At 35.8% G+C, this 19,894-nt stretch overlaps 1 long non-coding RNA gene across 1 annotated transcript; it reads right to left on the bottom strand.

The window, feature by feature from the left end:
- Nucleotides 1-18,630: 18,630 nt before the first annotated feature.
- On the bottom strand, nt 18,631-19,258 carry LOC128655486 (uncharacterized). Its single transcript, XR_008401822.1, has 3 exons — nt 19,235-19,258; nt 18,770-18,893; nt 18,631-18,673 (listed from the first exon to the last, which is right to left on the bottom strand). It is a non-coding gene; the product is annotated as an uncharacterized LOC128655486 (long non-coding RNA).
- Nucleotides 19,259-19,894: the final 636 nt, after the last annotated feature.

The raw sequence follows: 19,894 nt of genomic DNA, 5'->3' as shown, positions 1-19,894 counted from the left end.
ATAATAGGATGTCAATCTGTTTGGGAACAATGGAGGGGGAGGGGTCTGTAGGGTGGAGCAGTATGGTTGGGAAAAATAGGATGTAGAGAGTGAGGGGTCTGGTTGGGAAAAATATGATCTGGAGGGGGGGCACTGGTTGGGGACAATAGAATGTGGTTCTTCTGGAGTGGGAGGGATTTGGTAGGGGAAAATAGGACGCAGAGAGGGACAAGTCTGGTATGGAGGGGAAAAAATGGTTGGGGATCTGGAAGGGGAGGGGTTGTGGTACAGAGAGAGATTTAAACAGGGGGGGGGGAGCAGAATATGTGATGGAATGCCAGATGGATGGAATATATAGAGGGGATGGATATGTGGGATCCAGCACATCCTCTAGAGAGAGAACCTAATGTTTGTGTTGGGATTTGGGGGGATGAGGTGAATGCTGGTAAAATTATAATGGAGTGTGGGGTGTAGGGGTGAGTATGATTATGAGGGAGGATCTGCAAAAAAGGATGGGGGTCTGGTTGGGAGGTGATGGCATGAATGAGATGATTTGGGCTGTCTCTAGGCCACTTTGGAAAATGTTGAAAGAGCTCTGTGACAAGATATAGAGTCAGCGCCCTTGTGTGGTTTGTTCGCGACTGTGTGTTTTTCTCTCTCCTCAAGTCAAAGGAAAGGAGTGTAGGGCCTATCAATGAGATAGCTTTTATTACAGCTAGAAGAAGGTCTTGGGGCGGCGTAGCTAGGATGCTATGTAAGCCCTGAAAATCAAACGTCCTGGGGCAGCCAGTGTCTCTCCTTGCACTGCTGCAGATACGGGACACAGAGGTTTGTCGCAGATGCATTAGACCTTGCTGACTGCTTTTCTGGATATGTGCTCATGGGTTGAAATGTGCAAAATGTGCTGGTAACGGAAGGTACATGTTAAGGCACTAGCTCTCAGACACTAAATATGCCATATGATTTCATAGGAAACAAGGAACAAAACATTTATCCTTTGTAAAGATCTCTTGAAAACTGCTGCTGCTGCTGCTACAGTTTTAGTCCGGGTGCAGGGAGGGGAACATGTTCAGAGTTTATTAGATCTCAGGTAGAAGAGGAAGGGTTGGCAAAACAGTCTCCACGTGCTGAATTGGCCCCCGCCTTTCGTTAGCCTTTGTGTAGAAGTACATCTGATAATAAGTAGGTGCGTTTGCGAGGCCCTTTTCAGAACTACGTGTCTCCTGGTTTAGCAACCTACATGAAGCTGCGTGCTAAAAATTAACAGTCTTATCTTTGATTTCGATCACCTTCCTGCCTTTGAGAGCAAGAGTTAGCACGCCAATGTGATGCAGGGCATCGTTGCTTCATTCCAACGTTAAAGGGACACCAAACTCAGAAACTTTCTTTCCCGATCTATAACAACTTGCCAATTTTCTTGCATTATCAGGTTTGCTTAATTCTTTTGGCATCCTTTGTTGAAGGAGAAGCCGTGCACTACTGGGAGCTAGCTGAACGCATTGGGTGAGCCAATGACAAGAGACATATGTGTGCCGCCACCAATCAGCAGCTAGCTCTCAGTAGTACATGGCTGCTCCTTGAGCCTACCTAGGTATGCTTAACGACAAAGGATAACAAGAAAACAAAGCAAATTTGACAACGCTGGAACGTTGTTTGAAATTGCACGCTCTGTCTGAACCATGAAAGTGTCAATTGTGACTTTACTGTCGCTTTAAAGAAACCATGCCCTTGTTAATTAATGCTAATGGAAAGTTGCCTGTAGCTTTTCTGAGCTGCTTTTTCCCATCAACCCTGTTGCACATAATCACTCTGTTATTTATAAAGGCTACATGTTCTTTGGGTGCATAATGATAGCAAAGAGCGTTTGGAAGGGTAAGATTTGGCCTTAGGAATTACTGCAGTCAAATAACTAGTCTGGTTCTTGTGCTTTAGTGAACACTTGGTTCTACCAAAAAAAGAAAAAAAGGAACTGTGGCTTTGGACGGCAAGCAGAAGGGCTATAGGTGAAGGAACTGCAGCGTCCAAAAACGGGTGCCTAGGGAGGATTTGGACCAGTGCTTGATAGGCTGAACAACTAACCGCTAGACAACAAAAATAAGCAAAAAAACAATACATTAGGTATTAGGCGGTGGTTCCGATCCAAATTGACCAAACAGTTGAGCATGGGTGTTAGAGAAAGCTTTTTCTTGTGAATTAAAACAGGAATAAAGTTTGCAATGAAAAAAAATATCTATCTTTGGATGGCTAGTTATAGCATTGAAATGTATCAAAGCAGCTGGACTGGAACGCTCAACCTCCTCTTAGCTGGAGCATCCAGCTAGCCTCTAATCTACAACCGCTTGCTGCTAGAACCTGAGGAAAAAAGAAGCATGTTATTTTCCTGCTTTTAGCTTTTTCATTCATTAAAGTATTAGTGCTAATGGATATTTGAGGTGCCGTTTTTAAAGTTGGGCAAGTCTGATACATAAACGTGAAAACCTAGATAGCACAGAGGGTTTCAAAGAGTCAACGGCTAACCACAAAGACGCAATGCCCCACTGTGCTAGAACCCACAGGGCCAGTACCCAATATTTTCACTGATTTTAGACCCTTGGCCCCATAAACAGTGTATACTCAGTAAAAAAAACTGACTTGCTTTAAGGAACTAAATAGAATAATATTTGCAAAACAAAATTCACCTTTGGGCTGCTAGTTATCAAATGTTGCTAGATGGATGCACAACATAAAGATCACACAGATGTAGCTGGGTTCAAATGCTCTACTATCTACTTGCAAGGCGGCTAAGCAAACCCCTAAACTGTGAAGGTCTCTTTTTCTGCTTACCTCAGACCTAAAAGCTTCTGCCTTGGTCCTAAAAGCTCATTGTTAAGTAAAACGAGGTATGTTGCAGCACATCAAGTGCATCGATATCGTATAGTGTACTCATACAATTATGTATTCTTTTCGTGTGCAATTTCCACACAATGTTTTGGCTGTTTTTTTTTTTTTTTTTACTTCAGTAAAAAAATAAAAATATATAGACGGTTACGTATGCAAAGATAATCACAAGGAGGCTGAGCCAGAATCGAACTTGCAACCTTCTGTTCCAGAAGCATCAGCCCTAACCATTAGGCTACATCAGCACTCAATGGTTCAATGCAAGGGCCAGTACCTATTCAATTTTCATTTAGAACCATGAATCAGAAAAATGGCTGAACTGTAAAACTATTATGTGCTTTAAGGAAATAAAATAGAATACAATTTGCAAAATAACATTTCTCTTTTGGATTGCTAGTTGTAACAAGTCACTAGAAGGATATACAAAAAAGCAAACAAACATCTACCGCTGGTTTCGAACCCTCACACTTCGGATCAAGCGGCAGCTGTGCTAACCACTACACCACAGATCTCTCACTATAAGAGGGGCGACATGGTCAGTACCTATTATGTTTCCTCCTTAATACCAATGCTTCAGAAACTATTGCACTAACTGGCAGGTTAGCAACAGTTTTCTATGCTAAGAGCAGAGAAAGCCAGTACCCATTAATTGAGTGTAAACCATTAATCCAAGATCCAGCTAATAAACAGTAAAGAAATGACTTGCTCAAAAGAAATAAAATTAAATCCAGTTTGCAAAAAAAACACTACTGCTTATAAATGCTAGCTGTCACCAGAAACACAACGGAAAGCAAGAGCTTTACCTGGATTCAAACCCACAACCTCCAGCTTCAGGTGCGCTTGAGCTAACCACTAGGCCACATCCCCCCACAGTACCTATTCAATTTTCATTTAGAACCATGAATCAGAAAAATGGCTGAACTGTAAAACTATTATGTGCTTTAAGGAAATAAAATAGAATACAATTTGCAAAATAACATTTCTCTTTTGGATTGCTAGTTGTAACAAGTCACTAGAAGGATATACAAAAAAGCAAACAAACATCTACCGCTGGTTTCGAACCCTCACACTTCGGATCAAGCGGCAGCTGTGCTAACCACTACACCACAGATCTCTCACTATAAGAGGGGCGACATGGTCAGAACCTATTATGTTTCCTCCTTGATACCAATGCTTCAGAAACTATTGCACTAACTGGCAGGTTAGCAACAGTTTTCTATGCTAAGAGCAGAGAAAGCCAGTACCCATTAATTGAGTGTAAACCATTAATCCAAGATCCAGGGATCTTTTGGTTCTACCAAAATAAGAAAAAAAGGAACTGTGGCTTTGGACGGCAAGCGGTAGGGCTATAGGTGAAGGAACTGCAGCGTCCAAAAACGGGCGCCTAGGGAGGATTTGGACCAGTGCTTGATAGGCTGAACAAATAACCGCTAGACAACAAAAATAAGCAAAAAAAACAATACATTAGGTATTAGGCGGTGATTCCGATCGCAATTGACCAAGCAGTTGAGCATGGGTGTTAGAGAAAGCTTTTTCTTGTGATTTAAAACAGGAATAAAGTTTGCAATTAAAAAAATATCTATCTTTGGATGGCTAGTTATAGCATTGAAATGTATCAAACCAGCTGGACTGGAACGCTCAACCTCCTCTTAGCTGGGGCATCCAGGTAGCCTCTAGTCTACAACAGCTTGCTGCTAGGACCAGAGGAAAAAAGAAGCATGTTATTTTCCTGCTTTTAGCTTTTTCATCCATTAAAGTATCGGGAGGGGGGATAGGGGGCAGATTAGCCCGGAGCTATTAGAGCTCATTAGGCAGGATGCTAGGGCTGAGTTCAGGGATGAGCTTGTAGAGGAGGCTAGGCAGGAGGTTAGGAAGGAGAGAGGGAGGGGGAGAGGAATGGGACAGGAAGGGGGAGAGGAAGGGGTGGGTGGACCAAGCCACATTGTTGAAGATGAACAAGTGGCTGGGCCCAGTGGTGTGCAGCGTAGACAGGGAGCTTCACAGTCCGGGGAACAGAGGCTCACATTGCATGGGAAGCCCAGGCAGAGGGAGGAGAGATATACCACGGATGAGGAGGTCCTCATCAAGGCTTATATGGACATGCTGTCGTTGTTGATTACATTGATTCGTTTTTGCGATGTGATGTCCAAACTGTTCTCCTAATCTTAAACAAAATGACCATTACAATTATACATGATGGCATATCACTGTTTTGATGTCAACAACACAGCTTAAAGGGACAGTCATAACATTAATTATTGTTGGTTACAAAGAAAACACTTTATTACGCATTATCAAGTTTTGAATAACAAGACTTATAGAAATACACGTTTTACTTTTTTGATTAACCTTGTATCTATGCCTCAGCAAGACAGACCTGCATTTCAGCCAATCAGTGATCAATCCAGGGTAACTATAATGCATGAGCTCAATGTTTTCTATATGAAACACATTAACTAATGCCCTCTAGTGGTCAAACTGCATTCAGATTAGATGCACTATTTAAGGTCTAAGAAATGAGCTGATAAACCTCCTAGGTTTAGCTTTCAACTAAGAACACCAAGAGAAAAAAGATAAATTGGAGATAAAAGTTTAAGAGAATTTAGAACAAAATTGCATATTTTAATATTTAAATCATTAATGTTTTGCTTAACTTGACTGTCCCTTTAAACAATAACATATGCTAACATATACTAATCCTTAGGGCTTGTTGGTATATCTACACGTACTTGTTAAAACAAGAAAATATTTGAATAGAATACTAAGCATAAATGCCATATTTCTCTCGACGTGTTAAATAAAGTCGATTTTATTAAAGCTATATTATAGTGTTTGAAATATTTAAGAAAGATATTTCATTTAGAAGGAATCTAGTTCCATGGCCTTTTTAGAGTTCCATTAGAAATACATGCTCACAATACTATATTTGGAGATCAACAATGTGGAAGCCATACATGACACGATACTGAGCATTTACATTAATAAAAAATATCAGGACATAACATCTAGAATAAGTAGACATCTCATATATTTATCATATGATAAAGGTATTGATTATTTTATTCAAATACAAAAGCGCATGTTTAGGAATTATATATGGAGAAAATTCAACACAACACAGTAATTATTTAGTAAAGTGAAAATATTGTTGACAAAAATATTAAACAAGATGGAGTATATTCATGGATTTGCACTTGCCTCAAAATATATTATGCATGAAAAACATATTTCCTTCATTTGTTTCTTCAACGAGACAGCCATCAAAAGATATTATTGTGTTCTTTATCAGCTATGGTTTAACAATGTACATGATTGACACAATCCATAATCCAAAAAAGTCATGCTTTTAAACTTATGTTCTCATTCGCAAACGTCAGTTACGTGGAAAGTAAAATATTGCGGGACAACATAATCCAATCAGACGGATTTAACACCTTGGCATGTGATGTCTTAAGCAACATGGCGCATCCGAGATTACGTAAAAACGTCATCCAATCAAAGGCGCATCTGAGATTGCGTAAAAACGGCATCCAATTAAAGGACTCATTTTACAGCTTTGCATGTGACGTCTTAAGCAACATGGCACATCCGAGATTGCGTAAAAACGTCATCCAATCAAATGCGCATCCGAGATCGGGTAAAAACGACATCCAATCAAAGGACTCATTTTACAGCTTTGCATGTGACGTCTTAAGCAACAGGGCGCATCCGAGATTGCGTAAAAACGTCATCCAATCAAAGGAAAAATTTTACAGCTTTGCATGTCAATAAGAAACGTATTTATATTTTAAAAAATAGTATGTTCTATATTGTGATCTATGAATGTCACGCTAGATAACGTAATACTGTGATATATGAAATATAATCCATTGTTGGTAATAAGGATATATTTCATTAGAATAGGAGGATTCAGAACTATGTAGGAAGCAGCAGGGTTTAAATGTACATGAAACCCACATTTTATGTTACACGATTATGTACGAGATTGCAATTTTAACTACCTTTCAAATTTAATGATATTATTTAAATTTGCTTCTTTCTCTTGTTATCTTTGATGAAATGTGTTTCGAGGTAATCTCAAGAGCAGCAGAAAACCTATGTTCTAAATGCCGATTGGTGTCTACATATACAGGGAGTGCAGAATTATTAGGCAAGTTGTATTTTTGAGGATTAATTTTATTATTGAACAACAACCATGTTCTCAATGAACCCAAAAAACTCATTAATATCAAAGCTGAATAGTTTTGGAAGTAGTTTTTAGTTTGTTTTTAGTTATAGCTATTTTAGGGGGATATCTGTGTGTGCAGTTGACTATTACTGTGCATAATTATTAGGCAACTTAACAAAAAACAAATATATACCCATTTCAATTATTTATTTTTACCTGTGAAACCAATATAACATCTCAACATTCACAAATATACATTTCTGACATTCAAAAACAAAACAAAAACAAATCAGTGACCAATATAGCCACCTTTCTTTGCAAGGACACTCAAAAGCCTGCCCTCCATGGATTCTGTCAGTGTTTTGATCTGTTCACCATCAACATTGCGTGCAGCAGCAACCACAGCCTCCCAGACACTGTTCAGAGAGGTGTACTGTTTTCCCTCCTTGTAAATCTCACATTTGATGATGGACCACAGGTTCTCAATGGGGTTCAGATCAGGTGAACAAGGAGGCCATGTCATTAGATTTTCTTCTTTTATACCCTTTCTTGCCAGCCACGCTGTGGAGTACTTGGACGCGTGTGATGGAGCATTGTCCTGCATGAAAATCATGTTTTTCTTGAAGGATGCAGACTTCTTCCTGTACCACTGCTTGAAGAAGGTGTCTTCCAGAAACTGGCAGTAGGACTGGGAGTTGAGCTTGACTCCATCCTCAACCCGAAAAGGCCCCACAAGCTCATCTTTGATGATACCAGCCCAAACCAGTACTCCACCTCCACCTTGCTGGCGTCTGAGTCGGACTGGAGCTCTCTGCCCTTTACCAATCCAGCCACGGGCCCATCCATCTGGCCCATCAAGACTCACTCTCATTTCATCAGTCCATAAAACCTTAGAAAAATCAGTCTTGAGATATTTCTTGGCCCAGTCTTGACGTTTCAGCTTGTGTGTCTTGTTCAGTGGTGGTCGTCTTTCAGCCTTTCTTACCTTGGCCATGTCTCTGAGTATTGCACACCTTGTGCTTTTGGGCACTCCAGTGATGTTGCAGCTCTGAAATATGGCCAAACTGGTGGCAAGTGGCATCTTGGCAGCTGCACGCTTGACTTTTCTCAGTTCAGGGGCAGTTATTTTGCGCCTTGGTTTTTCCACACGCTTCTTGCGACCCTGTTGACTATTTTGAATGAAACGCTTAATTGTTCGATGATCACGCTTCAGAAGCTTTGCAATTTTAAGAGTGCTGCATCCCTCTGCAAGATATCTCACTATTTTTGACTTTTATGAGCCTGTCAAGTCCTTCTTTTGACCCATTTTGCCAAAGGAAAGGAAGTTGCCTAATAATTATGCACACCTGATATAGGGTGTTGATGTCATTAGACCACACCCCTTCTCATTACAGAGATGCACATCACCTAATATGCTTAATTGGTAGTAGGCTTTCGAGCCTATACAGCTTGGAGTAAGACAACATGCATAAAGAGGATGATGTGGTCAAAATACTAATTTGCCTAATAATTCTGCACTCCCTGTATATACCGATTGTCATTGGTTCACCTATGTGTTCATTTAGAAACCATTAGTGCACTGCTGCTCCTTTAAAAGATTATGCAAAGAGACTGAATCAAATTTGCAAATTTAAGAAAATTACAATTTGGTTTAAAATATTATGTTATACCTAAATGATAAAATACATTATTGTGTTTCATGTCCCTTTAAATGAGAAATAATGCTACGAGATACATGTGGATTGGTTATACATTATATGTTACCTATAGCTCTAGTGTCCATCTTTCCGCTTTAAAAAGGGACACATGAGAAATACATATGTCAGGGATGTTTTCAGATCTGTTTAAAGAATTGGTTGGAATAAGAATAATGATAGATGTATTTATCATATGTGTCACTTATTCAAGTGGAAATATGGTCAGCCTACCTATAGCAATATATCGTTGGATAATTAAACAGAAGCAATAATAATAGAAAAATATTAATCAGCTAAAATATGTGCATTACACACAGTGATTTATATTGTTAGACTACTACAATAAGATATAAGTGATATTGTAATACATGTTCTGTCAACATTCAACTAATAGTCTGTTTTAAAAATATTATATGTCTATGTTGATATAAAAAGTAAAAATATACATTAGAAATGCATATCCATTAATTAAGAATTGTGGTCAGTATCACTTAAAGGGACATAAAATACAAACAATTAAGTTCATGAATCACAGAGAGGATACTATTTCCATCAACTTCATAATTTACATAAATGATCTCAGTTTAATAATCTTGTGATCATTTGTTAAATGATCTAATGGTTTCTAAATGAACACATGGATGAGCCAACAACAACCAATATATATATATGCAACCAACAATCAACATCTAGAACCTAGGTTCTCTGCTACTCATGATCTTGCAAAGATAAACTTTTCAGCAAAATATATCAAGAAAATGAAGCAATTTAAATAATAGATGATAATATGATATTTATTTTAAATTGTATTATATATCTGAATAATGAAAGACCATTTTTTGGTTTCCTGTCCCTTTAAGGATTAACCACATAAAATATAGATTTGAATAAATTACATGAATAACGAAAGATGAAAAATAATATATTAATGACTTTCTTTTTATTATGATGTCATAAAACATAAAGAAATAAGATACATTTCAAAAAAGTAATATTGATAAATCAGCCCCATTGGAGCCATCTGACAAGGTGACATAGTGCATCACAGTCCTTGGAGGGAGTTGACAGGGCAAACAAAGGCCAACACAGCCCCATTGGAGCCACCTGACAAGGTGACATAGTGCATCACAGTCCTTGGAGGGAGTTGACAGGGCAAACAAAGGCCAGCACAGCCCCATTGGAGCCATCTGACAAGGTGACATAGTGCATCACAGTCCTTGGAGGGAGTTGACAGGGCAAACACAGCCCCATTGGAGCCATCTGACAAGGTGCCATAGTGCATCACAGTCCTTGGAGGAAGTTTACAGGGCAAACACAGCCCCATTGGAGCCATCTAACAAGGTGACATAGTGCATCACAGTCCTTGGAGGGAGTTGACAGGGCAAACACAGCCCCATTGGAGCCATCTGACAAGGTGACATAGTGCATCACAGTCCTTGGAGGGAGTTGACAGGGCAAACACAGCCCCATTGGAGCCATCTGACAAGGTGACATAGTGCATCACAGTCCTTGGAGGGAGTTGACAGGGCAAACACAGCCCCATTGGAGCCATCTGACAAGGTGACATAGTGCATCACAGTCCTTGGAGGGAGTTGACAGGACAAACACAGCCCCACTGGAGCCATCTGACAAGGTGAAATAGTGCAACAAGCACAACAATAAAACCAAAAAAGGCCAAATGGCAACAAATACAAACAACAAAATAACAACATGTGGATGGAGGAGTTATTAGTTCTCCCTCGGGCCATCTCCGGATCCTCCACTTATGGTGCATCAGCATCACCCTCATCGTCCTGTGCATTTCCAGCTGCGGCTTCATGCATTGACTCTAACCACATTATGCGTTCTAGAGTCAAGCGATGAAGCCGCAGCTGGAGATGCATGGTCTCATGCATCCTTCCCAGCAATTGAATGTTACTCAGCATGGTCTGCTCTATACGTGCTAGAGCCTCTAGCGTTAAACATGCTGAGTAACAACCTAAACAAAAAAAATAATACAAATTAATAATAATTACAGAACATAATAAAAAGAGAGCAAATAGACATTGTAATAATTAAAATACAAATCATTATTATCATTAAATATGCTATATAGAAGATTTACACATTAAATATGTTCTTCAGAGATAAACCATTAAGATATTAAGACAAATCAAAACCCTATCAATCTTGAGAAATATATTTCTTTGGTTTATGACACACTGTGAAAAGGGCAGTGATACCAAATCCAAAATATTGGCATATATACATAATAGATATCCAACATCTAGGCAATATCATTTAGATATTAGAAAATGTGGATGTTGATTTCCCAAACTGAAGATCAGAAACATTTACATTAATCAAATAAAGAAAAGTTTTCTCAACAAAATTTTAAAAAATAAATCAATTTATGTATAATTAGATCAGTATAATGTCCCTTTAATAAAGTATGTTATAATGTTGATTTCTAATGATACTTACATTTGTGGCTGGGAAAGACAATCCGACACTCAGGACAATGAAGGTCGGGACTGGGGTAAAAGTCTTGATGGGGAGGGATGGGGGGAGGAATGGGGCGAGGTGGGGGACTGGGCTGCCGCTCCGGTGGAGCCTGCACAACTGGGGAGTCAGGGGCCTTGGGAGTTGGTGGCTGTGCAGGTGGCTGATATCTAAGGGCGGCCAAACAGGGAGAGCGGCAAGGGGGGCAACAGGACAGGAGGAAGAATGGGAAGGGCCAGGAGCAGGTTCTGGCTGTGAAGAGGTGGAAGGGGCTTCTGCCTTGGGAGGGTCCATCTGAAATATATAACAAAAATATATATACATATATGTTATGAAAATATCTTATTATCTTTAAAAAAAAAAACAAGATTCAACATTATTTAAAGTCTGGATTCTTGTTCTCCTAAAATATTTAGACAAAGTCACAATAATGACTATGTTTTAAGTTAGTGATTGATTTGAATCAAATATAATTAATAAGAAGATTTAATTGATCCTTTAAACTCTGAATGTTCACTGTTATTTTTCATGTAACATTTCATATATACATTCCAAATCATATTTTTCAAAGTCAACATTATGTGCTAATATTTATGATTGTATAATATATTTATCTTTTGGATAATATTTTGGTATGCATGTATGCATTTGAGATTGAAATGCAATAGAGTTCTTTTAGACACATGCCCGTGGATTGATTTTTGAAAAAACAACAATTGAATAATATGGGAGTGTGTAATATGATAAAATTGAAATGGCCACTCCACCTAGCCTTTGCAACTAGGTAAACACTGATTTACATATATATTTCGGTGATTGCCTTTGTAATCTTAAATGGAATAATTTGAAGCTTGATGCTTCAATCAATTTCTATTCAGAATATATACACAGTAGATACTACCGTTCAAATTAAATATTAAGAATATAATCTTCTCTATCTGATATTACATTTTCTGAGTATTTTTAGTGAATCTCTCTTTTACATTAGGATTAAATGTATGTCATCCCAATATTAATAGACACATTCTGAAATGCATGCTTTATATTTGAGGAATATAATTGTTTGTTTGATTGAAATGGACAGTCTACACATAATTTTTTTAAAAATCCATTTACATATCATACATCATGATATTAAATAAAGGAATTTCAACATGATTATGTTTTATGTATAGTTAGAAGTGGTTTAGAAGTTCTAAACAATGATGACATAATGATATGGTCTGCATCTAGGTACTCAGATGAATAGCAATGACTGTCTTTACAATCAGAAGATGATTATTGGGGTTTTGCATGGAATATGCATGTGACATCATGATGTCATTAATGACAAATCATACATACATTTAATAAAAAATAAAAACATATGTTCATGCTGCATGATATAGAAAGGGGGGCAGTAGTGTATTTTAAAAAAATGGAAAAATATATTTTAAAGGGACAAAGCTATAGACTTTATTTTTCTTCAAGAGTATGATTTGTAAACAATAATACATGTTAGATACATGTTATATATATTTAACGTACCATGAGACTCTGAGGGAGCCACTTCCTCCTCCCTCACACATGTTGTTACATCAATATCTGTAAAACATAATATGTTGTGTACACGTTAAAATACATTTTTTTAACATATGTTACTGTTGCTCAAGGACACACATCAATGTTGCATTAAAGAGATACTGAACCAAAGTTAGGAATTACATCATTTTGATGGAGCATGCAAATGAAATAAGATTTGTAATTATCGATGAGTAATAATTACATGTTATAGTCTGTATTTTGTAAATATTCACAAAAGCTGAGTACATGGAACATTAATATTAAAACTTAAAATATCTTTATTTGACAATGGCACTGTTAATGAATAGTCTAGTCCATATGTTGATGTAATGAATGGGACAGAGCATGCAATTACAATCAAATTTATAATGTCATGCTATCATCAAGAATCTTTAATTATCCTTCTCTCTTAAAGGGACATGAAACTCCAAATGTGTAATTTTATTAATTTTCATGATTCAAATCTAGCTTGTGATTTAAAAAAGCTTTCAAATAGACTTATTTTAGCTAATTTGCTTCATTGTCATTGAATCTTTTTTTTAAAGGATAAACTATGCACTACTGGGAGTTATCTGAAGACATGTGTTGAACCAATGAAAATATGCAATTTTGTGCATCAACCAATCCGCAGGTTACTCCCAGTAATGTATTGCTGCTCCTGAGCCTACCTAGATATGCTTTTCAATTAAGGATACCAATAGACTGAAGCAATTTAGATAATAGAAGCAAATTTGATAGTTTAAAATCACATGTTGTGTCTAAATCATAAAATATTTCATGTCCCTTTAATGATAAGAAGAAAATATCAAAGCATATGAGATGTATATTTATAGAATCTGCACATATGTCAAAATGTGTTAGTGTTGTCTAAATGTAGCCAAAAACTGCCAAGCACTACCCAGGGACAGAATACAAAATAGCCATGACCCTAAGATTACATTAAAATGAAGATATCAAGAATCAAAGGAATATCTTCAAATACTCATAAATTGTGATTTGTATTACAATGGAATCCCAACTCTGATTCGTGATTCTTATTTTAAAATAACAACAAAATACAATTAGAGTATCCATATTAATATAGATCAATGTGAATGGATTAGGTAATGTTATGTCCAAGTTTGTAAGACAAAGGTAAATTAAAATGAGACATACTATACTCTGACGAACAAGGGCTTGAGGTTCCAGCACCAACATCCATATCTGTAAAATATTCAACATGTCTAAAGTAATGCCACTGTTACAGCAAACACATGTTCACGTCTCTGCGCAATTATATCTTTCGTGATCATTGCGCAATTATTAAAAGCATAATTGCGCATCCGTGATTCAGAATTGATTTGGATATAGTAGTGTGATGAATATAATTTCTAAAGACTTCAAATATATTTGCAATTGGGTGTATTACGATATTCCAATTGGATATTTGTAAGGATTGAATGATACTAATTAATATTTATAACTTTTGTAGGATTCAATATTCAATGCATGAAATGGCGGATGATAGGGATTTCACGGATGTGCAATTTCATTTTAGCTCTGTGACGCATATTCTGGAGAGCGCAAGAAACATTGTTCCTATTTCATGTGTGATGAATCTTAATTCAGATATCTAAACATCATATGTAACGTGTGTTGTGAGATCTATATAGGTTGAATATATGACTATATACACATTTCTTAAATATATACTCAAATATTAATATATAATATGTAGTCTGATATTTACCTGGTTCAGATTCTCTCCTTCCTTCTCCCAGGTCACCGATTGGAGAAGCAGCTGCACTGGGCTCCGGGTCTTTAGTGTCATATCCAGCAACTGGGGAAGGAGATGAAGTCAAAGAGCGTGCAGATTCAAATCTGCGGGGGAAACGGAGATTGAGTAGGGTGCATAAAGTCTCCTCATAAGTTTGTAGGTATAGTTTCCGTGGGGGTGGATCCTGCATTCCATCCCTCCGACGGGCTTTTACCCACTCCCTTATGAGGTGGACTTTTTAGCAAAGCCACAACCTCATATCCCTGAATCTCCGCATAATTTGATCCGGGGTCCTCTGGATGTCACACACCACATTAACATCTTGGGTGATAGACACCCAGAGGGCCCTCCTAATTGTCGGCTTTGTCGACTTCTTCTTGTTCCCAAACAGCTGCGGATAAAACTCCTCAACCGCGTTGATCAATGCAGCACTTTCCGCCCATGTGAACTTGGGAGACGTCATGCCTGCTAGTCCTTATAATAATAAATATAATATATAAATAAAAATAAATATATATATATATATATCCGCCAGCAGGCTTTAGAGAACTGACAAAAATGGCAACGTGTAATGGACTTTTATGTGGTGAAGTAAACATGATATGCACCATGGGACATGGTATCTGATTGGATAAAATATTGAAATTTTGTTACCATGTCTGTGAGGCCATACTGACTCAAGTTATGTTTGTGTTATGAACTCTGATTGGTCACTCCTTAATGTTTCATAGATTTATATCTTTGTAACTTTCATACACATACCTCCTGGGGGTGCTGTTACTACATTTGGCATGTAGACTTATTTTTAATTTAAGGGACTGTTATGCGTATATGTGTGACACAGATTTAATATACGTGATCTGTTAAATATTAATATATTAAATTTACATTTGATCTCGCTTTGATTTTTACTCACGATAGTAAATATAATCCAGTCACATTAGTAAATGTTTTACACATTTTGATGTTTAATATTGATCATGTTATTTAATATAAATATATTTTATTGTAAAACTTAAACATTGTATGTATAAATCCACATTTGTTCATTATTAGTAAATAAACATCGAGCTCGTATTGGTCTGAACTGCTCACATATATTTTTTTTGCAATGTCGTCTTTATTTTTAAAGGGACATTACACCAAAATATTTTCTTTCATGATCAAGATAGGGAATACAGTTTTAAACATTAAAATGTAACTCGATCTATATAGTTTATTCTTTACATATCCTTTACAGAAGAAATAGCAATGCACATGGTTGAGCCAATCTCAACAAGGCATTTCTGTGCATCCAACAATCTTCAGCTACTGAGCATATCTAGATATGGTTGTAAAGGAAAGTATATCAAAAGAATTAATGAAATTAGATAATAGAATAACATCTTAATAGTTAAAATTATATTTTCTTTAGGAATGATGAAAGAAACGCTTTTGAATTAATGTCCCTTTAATGAGCTGATATGCAATATTTAAATTTATATAAAGACATCTGTCTAAACATCGTAAATATGCATTGTTGCCCACCGGCAAATAAGTAGATATTTCCCAGTAATGCTTTGCTGATCATAAACCTATGCATCTCTTTTTTGCAAATATAGGATAACATGAGAAAAAAACATATATAATTATTAAAGTCCATTTTTATATTAGATTAAAATCTACTCTGTCTGAATCATGTAAGATTAGAGTCTTTGGTAATTTCACTTCAAATAAAAATGAAATGGCCATCACAAGCTCTAAACTAAAACTAAGTTCTTTGTAAAAAATATGCAGTCATGTGTGAATCTGAAAAATATATTTAAATATATGATTTTATATACATATAAAAGGGACAGTAAACCCAAAAGATATTTACTTTTATACACTACTAATTATTGCATATTCGATACCGTTATATGAATATACGTTTGACCTGTGAGAGAACCTTGTTTGTAAAATATCCACTTATCTCCATCCTTTCATGGAGCTTTAAAATGATTCAGTGCAGACTCTTAAAGGTAACAGTATACTATAATATTTTTTGAAATTAAAGTGTTTAAAATTCATTTGGATTTTATTATCAGCAGAGTATATAATGCATGAAATTAAATGGTTCATTTTGGTCTATGAATTATTTTGGGTAATAGAAAACCACAATCTGTGTATTATCTTGGATAGTTAGTCTGATCTAACTTAATCCCATGTTTAGACATATACATACTTCTTATATGTGACAAACAATCAACATAAAAAATGTGTCATTTGTATTACCTTATGTATTGTATGCCCCACTGTGAGTGAAATATCTTACAATGGCTGCATTTATACAGCTTTGCCTTAAAGGGATATTAAACAAGAATATTTTCTTTTCTGATTTAGATGGATAATACAATGTTAAACAACTTTCTAATTTACTTCTATTATCTCATTTGCTTTTATCTCTTGATATTCTTTCCATAAAAGCATATCTAGATAGGCTCAGGTACTGCTGATTGGTGGCTGCACCTAGATGCCTTGTGTAATTGGCTAACCCATGTGCATTGCTATTTCTTTAACAAAGGATAGCTAAAGAATGAATCAAATTAGATAATAGAAGTACATTTGAATGTTGTTTAAATTTGTATTCTCTGTCTGAATAATGAAATAAAATGTTGGGTTTCATGTCCCTTTAAGGAAAAAAAAACATTAGTAATAGGTGGAGTTAACATTGTTAAATATAAAATAAATTAAACTAAAGGGTAACGGAAATACCTATAGATATGTGATACACTCCAACAGGTAAAGGAGTATAAGTGTGAGAAATTATATTTTGATATATCTATAGTTAACTGACCCTTCAAATGACTCCACTAGAGTGAAAAGTTATCAATATGGCATACAATAACTAGCTTGTTATAAATGTTAAATTACCTTACGTTTTATTTAAAGATAATTTATACTATATTACCTTGCAAATAATTAAAGCATAATAACCTATATTTATTTTACGAATGTTTTTGGATACCTAAGAAAGATTATAGAGATTAGAATGTAAATATAACATTGAACTACACTATCACTTTAATGTAAGAAGTTAAACACTTTCATTTCTTAAAAGTGAAATGAGCAAAGTTGTTATCTATAATTTATACTACATATCCTCGTCATAAACATTTTATGATTTTGATATCTATAAATCACACAATCAAATCATAGATGGCTGTATCTAACTCCACCTTAAATTTTGTAAGATACTTGACTTTAACATTATATGCTTAAGCTGTGTTGATATTTTTTCATTCAAGAAATTAATCAAAATTAGGATATTTGCTATCAGGCATGTGCTTGTAAAAATAGATACTTTAACAGTCATGGGACTAATATTTTGTTTACATATCAGAATATTAGATGGATGTATTTCTTCTTATCTTACTGGGATAGAGATATGTATCAAATAATATGTATTTCAATAAATAAATGTGAAAGATATAGTATGTAAATAAATTTATTTATAAAAAAAAAAAGAATTTTGGGAATTCATCAAATGAAAATCTGAAAAAGAAAGAAAATAATTAAAAACATTAGTCAATTAGGTTATTTAATGAACACATGTCTAAAAATATTCAGTAAATCTAATTTTTGAAAATTCATCTTCTGTCTATGATCTAACATGTATTGTTTGTATTGATATTAAAAACAGGTTCAGACTGGAAATCTATATCTATTCATAATTTAAAAGTAATCACATTAAATTGTCTAATCAATATTTGAACTACACATATTAGCATAAAAAATTAGACAAAATAATGCATATCAAATTTTTAAAACATAAAATTATTCTATTGTATGAGGGACATAATTGAATGTAATATTTCATGTCCCTTCAAATAATAATAATTTACCTAAATGTCAACTATAAAATGTATCCCTTTATCTGTCTGATTTCTTAAAATCTGAGTCCTCTCTAGCACAAAGTAGGGGTGATGTTTCTACAAAACATTTTCTAAAATAGGACATGTATATATTCTGAATTCTTTGAACATTATTCCTCCTATGATTCTTAAATAGCATGCATTGTGCAAACTAACCTGGATGTATGGTCTTTGAAAGGCAATTCTCTTCCAAATATCAGTTTATCTTCATTAGGTGTCCTATTCATCATTTTCAAAATAGAGGATTGTGAAATACCATCTAAAAATAACATTATGAATATTATGAACCATAAGTGTCTCCCATAGGATACATCCTGCATCCCCAGTCTTGTTCCAGAGAATTGTGGCCACTTACCATGTAAACGTGTCTTTGTATGTTTTTCACAGTTGAAAGACAATGCCACAGACACGATCACATTGGTATTCTTTACTTTCAGTCTGGAATTCTTCACTTTCAGTCTGTAGATGAAGTCATCTCCCTAATGGAAAATAAATTGAAAATAAAATCATTAATACAAATGTGTGACTTGTTTCTGCATCCCCCCTAACCATTTCTGAAACTATTTATATCAATAACTTACTAAACGTATGTAGCATCTTTTGTGTTATGTTCTAGCAATCAAGTGTGAAGCTGAGTCATACATTTTGCAGACCTAACCTCTGATGTATGACTTGGAAGCACATAATATTGCTAGAGTATCCCTTTCTAACTATCTAAAAATCTAGTAATGTGTAAAATAAATACTACATTTAAAATTGTATGCCATATGATGGATCATTGTTCAAACCTCCCCCCCAGCCATACATTGTATATACTTACCATCTGATGTTGTCTTTGAAATTCAGGTGGCGAAGTCATTACAGGAGCCAATGCCAGAATCATCTGATGGATAAATTACCTATGATAATAATAATAATATCAAATTAGATTTTGATCTAATCATTTGTTGAACAATCCTAACATGTTTGCACAATTCTCTATTTCTCATTTCCCTAAATTGCACACATATTCGCAATGCTCCTATATAACTTCTAGTATTTACCATCTGAAGTTGCGGTTGATGATATTTGCTCTGACATTGAGCCCCTCATCCCGGAATGGCCCCTCTAGAACTGGCTCGTCCTCCTCATCTTGGAGGTTTTGGGGCGCCTGGATGGCCTGCAGCATCTTAAGCGCATTTTGAGGAGCCCAAACATCCTCTCCACTACAGCCCTAGTCTGCTTGTGCGCCCAAATGTAGCCCTCCTGGGCGTCGTCTGTGGGGTTACGTATAGGCGTAATGAGCCAAGGCCGGCTCATGCAACCCGAATCACCTATAAATAATGAACATAACAAAATGTCAAATATTACAAATATCTCAAATTTTTTTAAATTTAAAGACATTTTTATAAGATACAATGAATTTGTGTACACGAAAATCGCATAAACTAGACATTTGCTAAAAGAGAAAGAAATGGTTAAATTGCATCCTAGATCTGCA

This window comes from Bombina bombina, chromosome 4, assembly GCF_027579735.1.
Source record: "Bombina bombina isolate aBomBom1 chromosome 4, aBomBom1.pri, whole genome shotgun sequence".
Lineage (NCBI taxonomy): Eukaryota > Metazoa > Chordata > Amphibia > Anura > Bombinatoridae > Bombina > Bombina bombina.
This window is presented reverse-complemented; position numbering and strand designations above follow the sequence as displayed.